At 34.8% G+C, this 8,870-nt stretch overlaps 1 long non-coding RNA gene across 1 annotated transcript; it reads left to right on the top strand.

Annotated features, from left to right (window-relative positions):
- The first annotated feature begins 6,196 nt into the window (after nt 1-6,196).
- Nucleotides 6,197-8,606, top strand: LOC145694093 (uncharacterized). The gene is made up of 3 exons (XR_014132924.1): nt 6,197-6,316; nt 7,809-7,998; nt 8,379-8,606. It is a non-coding gene; the product is annotated as an uncharacterized LOC145694093 (long non-coding RNA).
- Nucleotides 8,607-8,870: the final 264 nt, after the last annotated feature.

The raw sequence follows: 8,870 nt of genomic DNA, 5'->3' as shown, positions 1-8,870 counted from the left end.
TACCTCACTTGTTCCAGATCAATGTGACCGTTAGTTCGCCTCAAATCTAATACCACACGTAGAGAACCATTTTTCTTTGGAACAACATGTAATGGATTAAGGTGGACGCTCCTCGAGGGCCTAATGATCCCATCTCTTAACATATCTGCTATTTGTTGACGTACATTCTCTCTGTATCTATATGGAATTATATAGGGCTTGGTTACTATAGGTTTATCAGTTTTAACTTTAAAAGAATAAACAAAATCCTTGCAGCATCCAGGACGTTCTGAAAAGACCTTTCTATGTTTATATAAAATGTTCTTAAAGTCTGCTATTACGGTATTATCAGCAAAATCAAGGCTGCTTTCGAGAGATTTAACATGTTCAGAAAATACTACATCATCCTTTACATTCATCAAATTTTGTGTCTTTTCCAATCGTTGATCATTTAATTTATCACCTTTTTCACTAATAGAAACATTATTCACTATAGGAGACAGATCATTATATTGGCAAGCGCTATTATCTAATTTTGGAAGCAGTTTTTGAACAATTTTCTGAGGTATACCCGGTATCGTCAAAGTTTGGTTTTTAAAATCAAGCATGACTCGTAATTGAGATAGTAAATCTAAGCCCATAATTAAGTTCTCGTTAAGATCTTTGATAACCAGAATAGGGATTGATATTTCGAAATCTTGGATAGATATTGACACACGGGTAATTCCTGCTACTCTCTTTTTATGTTTACCGGTAAAATCAACTATAATAATGTTCTCAGCCTTTTGTAGCTTAGGATTCGAATAATTACTAGTGATTACTTTCCACCATGAATACGATAATAGAGAGGCGTTTGCTCCCGTATCGAGTAAAGCTTCGGTACTTAATCCATTGACTTTAATAGGTATTTTAGCAGTACTATATGATTTTAAAAATACAAAATTTTCTTCGATATTAAAACCATCATTGACAGTATCGTCTTCAAACCAACAACGATTTACAACAGGTATAAATTGATATTGACACCTGTTAATTGCTATTTCCGAATAGTTATTCACAGAAACGTCATAGGAAAGATCATTTTCATAATTAGCATGAACCGGTAAATTGGAAGATAAATGTTCATAGAAATTATCGCTTAAATTTTTAGATAAATGCTCATGAGAACCTACAGCTGACATGGGTTTAACCCCTACCATATCAGCCGCAATTAGTTTAAATTCATACTCGAGTAGGGTTCCAATAGGGTACACTGTACAGCACAATCATGATTATGTCCTGTATTATTGTTTTGTACAGAAATTACTTCAATACCTGGATCTTGATGTGAAGTGCCATCTCTTATCCTTCCATTACTTCTATCCACGTAGTTCGCTGCGTTGGTGGAATTTCTCCATACATTTCGTCTATTTTTAAACCTATTTTGACTATATGGTCTAACATAGGAATTATTACGATTAATTAGGTTAGGCGGATTCCCTACATAACCTTGTCTATTTTGTTCATTTTGATTGCTAGAGTATACTCGTCTTAGGTTCGGTTCATTATTATTCACACTTCGGATATTCAAATTCCGAACAGGGACCAAATGATCTGAATTATTCTTATTTTTACCCATTCCTGATTGTGTTAGATTCATAGCATGGTATTGAGTTTCGTAGCATTGTACAAGCATTAATAAATGACTGAAACTCATACACTGTGTGGAAAATAAGATCTGCTGTAATTTAAATGGAAGCAAATTGCGAATCGATGCAATTATTCTTGATTCCGATTGCAAGGGATTAACAACCTTTAATTCATTATAGACATTTATAACAAACTCTACAATAGATTTGTGCAATCGAGGATTGAAATGTTGATTTCTAAGAGTGGCATCTCTGTTTGCCAGCAAAAAGTCATTTTCGTAATTCGCGATCAATGCCGCTTTAAATTCCTCATATGTACTAATGTGATCACGTATTGCCTTAAACCATAAGGAACAAGGTGGGAGTAATACATGGGGTATTAATTTCATGTATTGTGATCGGTCGATAGACATTATATTACATTCGTCTTGGAATTTCTCTAAGAAAGAACTAGCATTTTCATTGCACTTACCACTAAATTTACTCATGGCTTTGATTTCGCTCATCTTGACACTTAACTTTACCTTTCTTTTCTCACTCCTTGTTCTTGTGGTGTGATTGTTCCAGCCCGTAGCGTGCTGTGTCATGATACCATTTATATTTCGTTCATCAGTGATCTTCGGACAATTTTCCTCTAATATAATATCCTCCTCAGATTCCGGCGAAGGCGTATTTATATCCGGTGATTGGGGAAACTCGAAGCGATCACTGCCCAGATTATTGCGATAAATGTTATCTCTAGCCTGTAACGTTTTAATTTCTTCCTGCATAGTAGCCAACTGGATCTTTTGATGTTTAACGGAAGATTCTATTAACGTTAAATCCTTTTTTACAGCACAGATTTCATGATTTTGATGATCGTGCTTTTCTTGACACTCATCGGCTAACCTTTTTAACTTCTCTTCAAACTGCGAGGATATGTCGTTCATCACCTGGACGATTGTTTGTTTCGTATCGTCTGATTTCAGTTCTATCCGTTCTATTCGTTTACTTAATTCTTCATACTGCTTGCTAGCTTCGTTGAATTTCAATTCTATCTTCTGTTCCATGGTCTGGTTAGCTTCATAGAACTTCTTTTCCATGTTTGTGTTAGATTCATTGAGCTTCTGTTCCATGGTTTGTTTTATCTCAGTCGTCATTTGCATAATTTGTCGCTGCACAGCTAACAAAAGTCGATCCTCAGATGACAAACTTGGTGTTGCACTAATTTCACCTGGATTACGGGTATTAGATTCCTGTTGCACTATTTCACTATCCATTTTTCTTTTGATGACCTTACCGCTTCGTAATACGGTTAAGTTCGTATTCATAAATGGTAATATCCAAGTAAATTCAGCCCTACTTTCCTTCTTCGGGAACTGAATTTTCAAAAGATCCCGGGTTTGGTAAACCAAATTTTTATAACGACTCTATAGAAAAGCGTCGTCAACCTGGTCCGTCTGGCAAAATATAAGTTACGAAGCGATAATAACTTTTCTTTATGCAAGAATCAACTCAGATATTCAAAGATCATTAGCCTCACCTTTATTGCTTGATATGTCTTAAATATTCCTTTTTAAAACCGCGAAATACATAAATTCACTTGACTAGGTCAACACATAACATGTACATAGCCACAACTATCCCATAATAATCTCTTACATATATTAAAAACATTCTTCTTTTCTGTTAATTTAAAATGAACATTCTACTAAGTATATTACATATTTATGAGCACTTTTTGCCCACGGTACAGGTAAATATTATACAAACTAAAGTATTTCGTTATAGCTTCTCCCACTTACCTATGAGAGATCAAAAAATCTTGCCTTCACTAGGGCTGAACATAGACTTAAATCGCATTGGGACTGCCACCAATTAACTTAGCGACGTTGAAAATTAATGATTCGATACTAATATCGGTCTTTTCAGTATTTTTACATGACACCATTATACCCCTGAATGATAATTAGGGCTTAAATCGGACTCGGGAGGGTCACTATTTAATAGACCCCGAAAACTGTTGTTTTCGGTCATATTGTATGTCTTTAACCTCCCCTCCGCTTAGGAGTGCTAAGGGGGTCTTACCCCATGAGAGCTGAATTTTCCCATATATGAACATACAACCAATTAGTAACCTACACCGTATGTTAATTTTTACAGCGTATATATTCATACTTCTAGTACCGCTATATGCAATATGTAATTTAGGTTTCTCCATTTTATGTCAGATTGTATGCCTACATAGACTTTTTTTTTGTTTGTTTCCTCTCTTCTGTATTATTTTCAATTTTTGTTTTGAGGTGTTTAACTATTGTTTTACTTAAGTAGTGTATTGTTTTTTATGTGGTTCAATACTTTTCTTTTGTAATTGTTAATATTTTCTATGTATTGGTGCTTTCTTTTTTTAAATAATGTATGCACGTGGTTAAGTGCTCGGAGAAGGCTGCAGAGCCTTAACTTCGCCAAGTAAAAGAAGGCATAAATAAATAAATAAATAAATAAATTTGGACTTAAACGATACCAAACTGTTACCAACCAGCTTAAGGACCCTGAAAATTATGGATTGATATCAGCGACGGTCCTTTCGATCATTTTTATATGTCTCCCTCCTCCCACTTTCCCTAGATGTAAAAGGAGAGTCTTACCATCACTAAAGGGCTAAACTTGAACTTAAAGGTCCTTGAAACTGTCCCCATGGCTTCCGAAAGCTATAGATTTGACACTAATATTAGTTGTAAGCTCCTTCGTGTCTAAGCGGGTAGCGTACGCGCCTTTGGCGTGGGAGACCCAAGTTCGATTCCCAGTGGGAGCTCATGAGGTTCGTTTTCCAAGTTAATTAGCAGGTTCACGTCACATATAACCTCGTTGCTGAACGGGACGTTAAACTCAAAATCAACCAATCAATCAACTAATATTGGTCGTTTTCGTTCATTTTTATATCTCTTCACTTTCCCTCCTCCCTGGATGTGCTAGAAGGGTTTTACCTCGACAGTACTATTTCCGAGAATGCAAGTAATACGTGTACCAAGTTTGATTAACATTGCTTCAAGCATTCCAGAGTTATGGTGGAACATACACACACATACATCCATTTAAATATATCTATAAAGATAGAGATTAATCTGTAGCTTCCACATGATTAATATTACATCAATATTTGTTCTCTAGAATCAATTGTACGAGTAATTATGAAGATGCTCCATGAAGTGGGCTAATGTTCATTATACTGAAGAAGTGAATTTCTCCGTTTAAAGAATGATAATAAAGGAAATACTAGAATACGGAAGGTGGAGTGGGAGCGCACCCCAAGAAGAATTCCGAAAATATGTGCACACATGTAACTGTCCACTCCAAGCTCACCTGATATAGGGTCGACCTTCCACCACATTAATCCCTGAAATCACTGTTCATACAGTTTGTATTTCTGGATATAATTAATATAATGGAGTCATATTATTTTACTAACTTTTATGATGAATTTCTTATTCCATTAACATGACACTAATTTTCTTTGTATACCCATGCTATTGAAAAAGAGTGCTAAATTCTAAAACAAGTAACTGAACTCAAAAATGTTATATATACTCAAGAATAAGTACAGAATCACTGACGAGGCAGTTCTTCGGTGATAAGTGGTCAGCACATCGCTTTCCATTAGATTAGTTTTCGAGACCGAAGTTTTCTAATCACTTAATTGATCCTACAATGCTGCGAAAAACTATGATTTTCTTTCTTCATTACTAATCGAACTCGAGATCGAGTAGACCAAAGGTGTTTGCATAAACCTTCGCAGTTACAAAAAAAAAAAAAAAAAAAAAAAAAAAAAATGAAATGAAATCTTTAAGTTTTACGTCCCACGGTTATGCCGGTTAGGCTAAAGGAGACGGTGATAATGAGTGATGAATGAAATGGTGGAATGAAGAAAGTGGGAGGAAACGGGAGAACCCCGAGAAAACCCACGCACACCTTCACAGTTACATGGATTGTTAGAGATACACACGTAACACTACTAATGTGTAACCCCAGTGCATAAAAATATGTACCTCAGTTACAATAACTTTTTTCTTTAACAAATAACGAAGTGAAATTAATAAAATTTCAAACCTAGTGATACAATTGAGCCAGAATGGAATGCAGGCAGTAATACAGTAACATGCCACGAGTCATACAAGATTCCAAAATTTAAAACTAAGTTCTAAGATCTTTCTATGCAAATAAGCATGCAAGTACAGTAAGATTGGTTTATTTTCATTTCTACCATGGACCAAATTCTCATCAAAATATCAAGGATAATCCAGATTCACTATCAAATCAATTATACATGAAATACTGGACTATTCATTTGAGAAACCGGAAACATATTGCTTTTTAATAGCACATTTTGCTTTTTTTAATAACAAATATCTATATAAATCCTGATTCTTTGTCTGTGTAGGAATCGGAAAGAACAGAAAGTGAAAGGTCTTGACAAACGTCATAGAGTTGTTCTCCCAATTGGACGAAGGTCTCTGTGATAATGACCTACACAAGGGTGCTCCGAAACAAGGAAATATGTGAAGGGAACAAAAAAAATATATATACATATTAATGATGCATTCTACGTAAAACGAGAGTAAGTAGAAGGTTGAAATTTGTGTATAAAAAGGCAGGGATATGCGAAATTCAAACATCGTCACTGTTGACAACAGAACAGCAGTATCACAATCTCAAGCAAAATGAAATTCTTGGTAAGTTTGTTTGGTATAATATTAGCTTTCAGATCAGGTCTTAATTTTTCAATACGGTTTCACTTATCGATCAGTAACAGTTTCACCTAAATCCTTTACGCCTCTAAAGAAAAACAAATTTAATTTGTTGGCTATATAATGTTTAATATTGTCACAAAGGGCCGCGGTGGCTCAGTGGTAGAGAGTTTACCTCTGGTGCTTGGGGTCCAGGGTTCGATCCCACCATTTCATTCATTACTCATCACCACCGTCTCCTTTAGCCTAACCGGCATATGCGTGGGACGTAAAACTCAATGGTTTCATTTTTCAACATATTCACCCAAGGTGTCTAAAAGCATCAACTACACGTTTCGCATACAATGAATTTTGTATATTATTTCTCTATCCAATGCATGGAACTCATACTTTCTGCCCGTTATTTACGAGTTTTTCTTATTTGATTTATTTAGCTTTTGAATAAGAATGAATTGCAGAAAAAGATGTAACTAACAAACGAACGATACAGCCATCTGCAGAAAACTCTGACCAAGTCTGGGGTATAGAAAAATAAAAAATTCGGGATACATGAATTTTTTTTAAAAAATGATATTTTCTATTATTTTTATTTCTTTGCTGTGAGACTAGCATTTTCAAATTCAGTTAAGCAAAAGATGATAAATGTTTAACTATTAGGTGTAAGACAGGAACTGAGAAAGAGCATTGCAGTTGCACAGAACACGATTCTGATTCGAAGGGTCCTGGCATCAATCCCAAGCCAGATGAGCTTGTGATGGATAGCACCATAATGTTCAGTCGTGTCCTTCAATACTGTCATTTCATCATTTATTTTCACGTATCATATGTCTCCTTTAGCTTACAGATTTTCCTCGCGGCTAGGCTATGTAGTTAACGCACACATCTTTGGCGTTGGAGACCTGGTTCGATTCAGGGTGGGAGCTTATGTGGTTTGGATCGCATGTTAAGCTGGAGGTTCATATCTCATGTAGCCTCTCTGCTGAAAGGGACGTTAAACTTCAAATCAACCAAACAATTCTTTGGATTACAGGCACAACTATGCGACTAGACTCTAGTTTGATTTTTTTTTAATGCATATAAAACACAAATTTGGATGATTGATGTTAGGTTTGCTTTGTCTTAGATACTCTACAAAATTTTATATTAGTTGTAGCTTCAACAATTCTGCGAGTAGGTCTATACCGCTCTCCATACTGAGAGGTTCCTTCCATAAAACAGGAGTTATTAAACTTTTACTCCAGTTATTGCACTTATAGTGAGATGGAAAACTCAAAGTACAAGATAGGCACATTAAAAAATAAAAGTTAAAAAAAACTCAGTCTTTGTTGTTTCCAATAAGCTTAATGGCTTTTAAGTGCGTCTTGCCGATCGTCTTGTTTATGACAAAGTAAAGTTTTAGAATCCATGAGAATATTAAGTTACCTCCTTAAAAATTCAAGGTATCGTTCTTTACTAATTGTTTTCTCTTTACTACTAGGCTCTTGTTCTTTTCGCCCTGTTGGCTGTTGCCTTCGCCCAAGAGACTGCTAGAGACAAGAGAGGAGTCTTGGGAGCGTATGGTATTGGTTATGGATACCCAGCTGTTGGATACGGATACAGTGGACTTGGATATGGATATGGACTTGGATACGGTCTTGGTTACGGATATGGATATTACGGTTAAAAAGGTAAATACCTTTTTTTTTTAACGAACTTTCACTACTAATTTGTAATTTTTATGAAGTCAGAAATAAGTGTTATAATAAAAGTTTTGAGTGACAACCTTAAAGAACAATGACAACCATAAAGAACTTCAGGAAAAATTAAATTTGAAACTTAGTAATTTTGTTTTTTAAGTAGCTATAAATTCAAAGTACTAGAAAAATTGAAAACACTGTACGTGTATTTTATTGTAACGAGGCTGATGAAAATATTTATACAATTTTATCGAATTTACGGAAAATTGTCGATAATAACGTTATTGAATTTATTTCATATTATTTTTCATTACTACCCCCTTGTTTTGCATTGTTTATATGTAAAATTAACTTTGTTTTCCGTTTTGCAGGATAAATAACTACGATCTACTGCTCAAAACATCCATCCTAGTCTCTGCGTGCATAACGAAAATGCATTTTCATCGAAAACATTGGTTTCAACCTGATTAAATTTCAACAGTATAAAGACTTAAATGAAAGAAAACTTACAGTGCCTCAGCATGAAAAGAATGAATATTGTTAATATGAATTGGTAAAAAAAAAGTCTGGTTGCAATAAAAATATTATTTATAAATATATACAGTTGTTTATGATTACTCTTTACCCATTCCCTAATATCTTTGGGAAAACACTTTACGGATTGATTACTTATATCATAGAAGGCCTTAAAAAAAAAAAAAATTGAGGGCTACATTTCATTTCAGAAATCATTGGTGGTAAACTTATCTGTTCAATAGCTCACAAGAGAAATCATAAAACAATGGCGTGATCGATATAAGAAGTTTGACAGACACTCTCATGACTTACCGGTCAAATAGTAAATCGTAGATGTACGCATTGGA

Source organism: Thermobia domestica, chromosome 9 (genome assembly GCF_964235325.1).
Source record: "Thermobia domestica chromosome 9, izTheDome1.hap1.1, whole genome shotgun sequence".
Taxonomy (NCBI): Eukaryota; Metazoa; Arthropoda; class Insecta; order Zygentoma; family Lepismatidae; genus Thermobia; species Thermobia domestica.
Note: the sequence above shows the minus strand (reverse complement) of the source record. Positions and strands in the feature narration are given on the sequence as shown.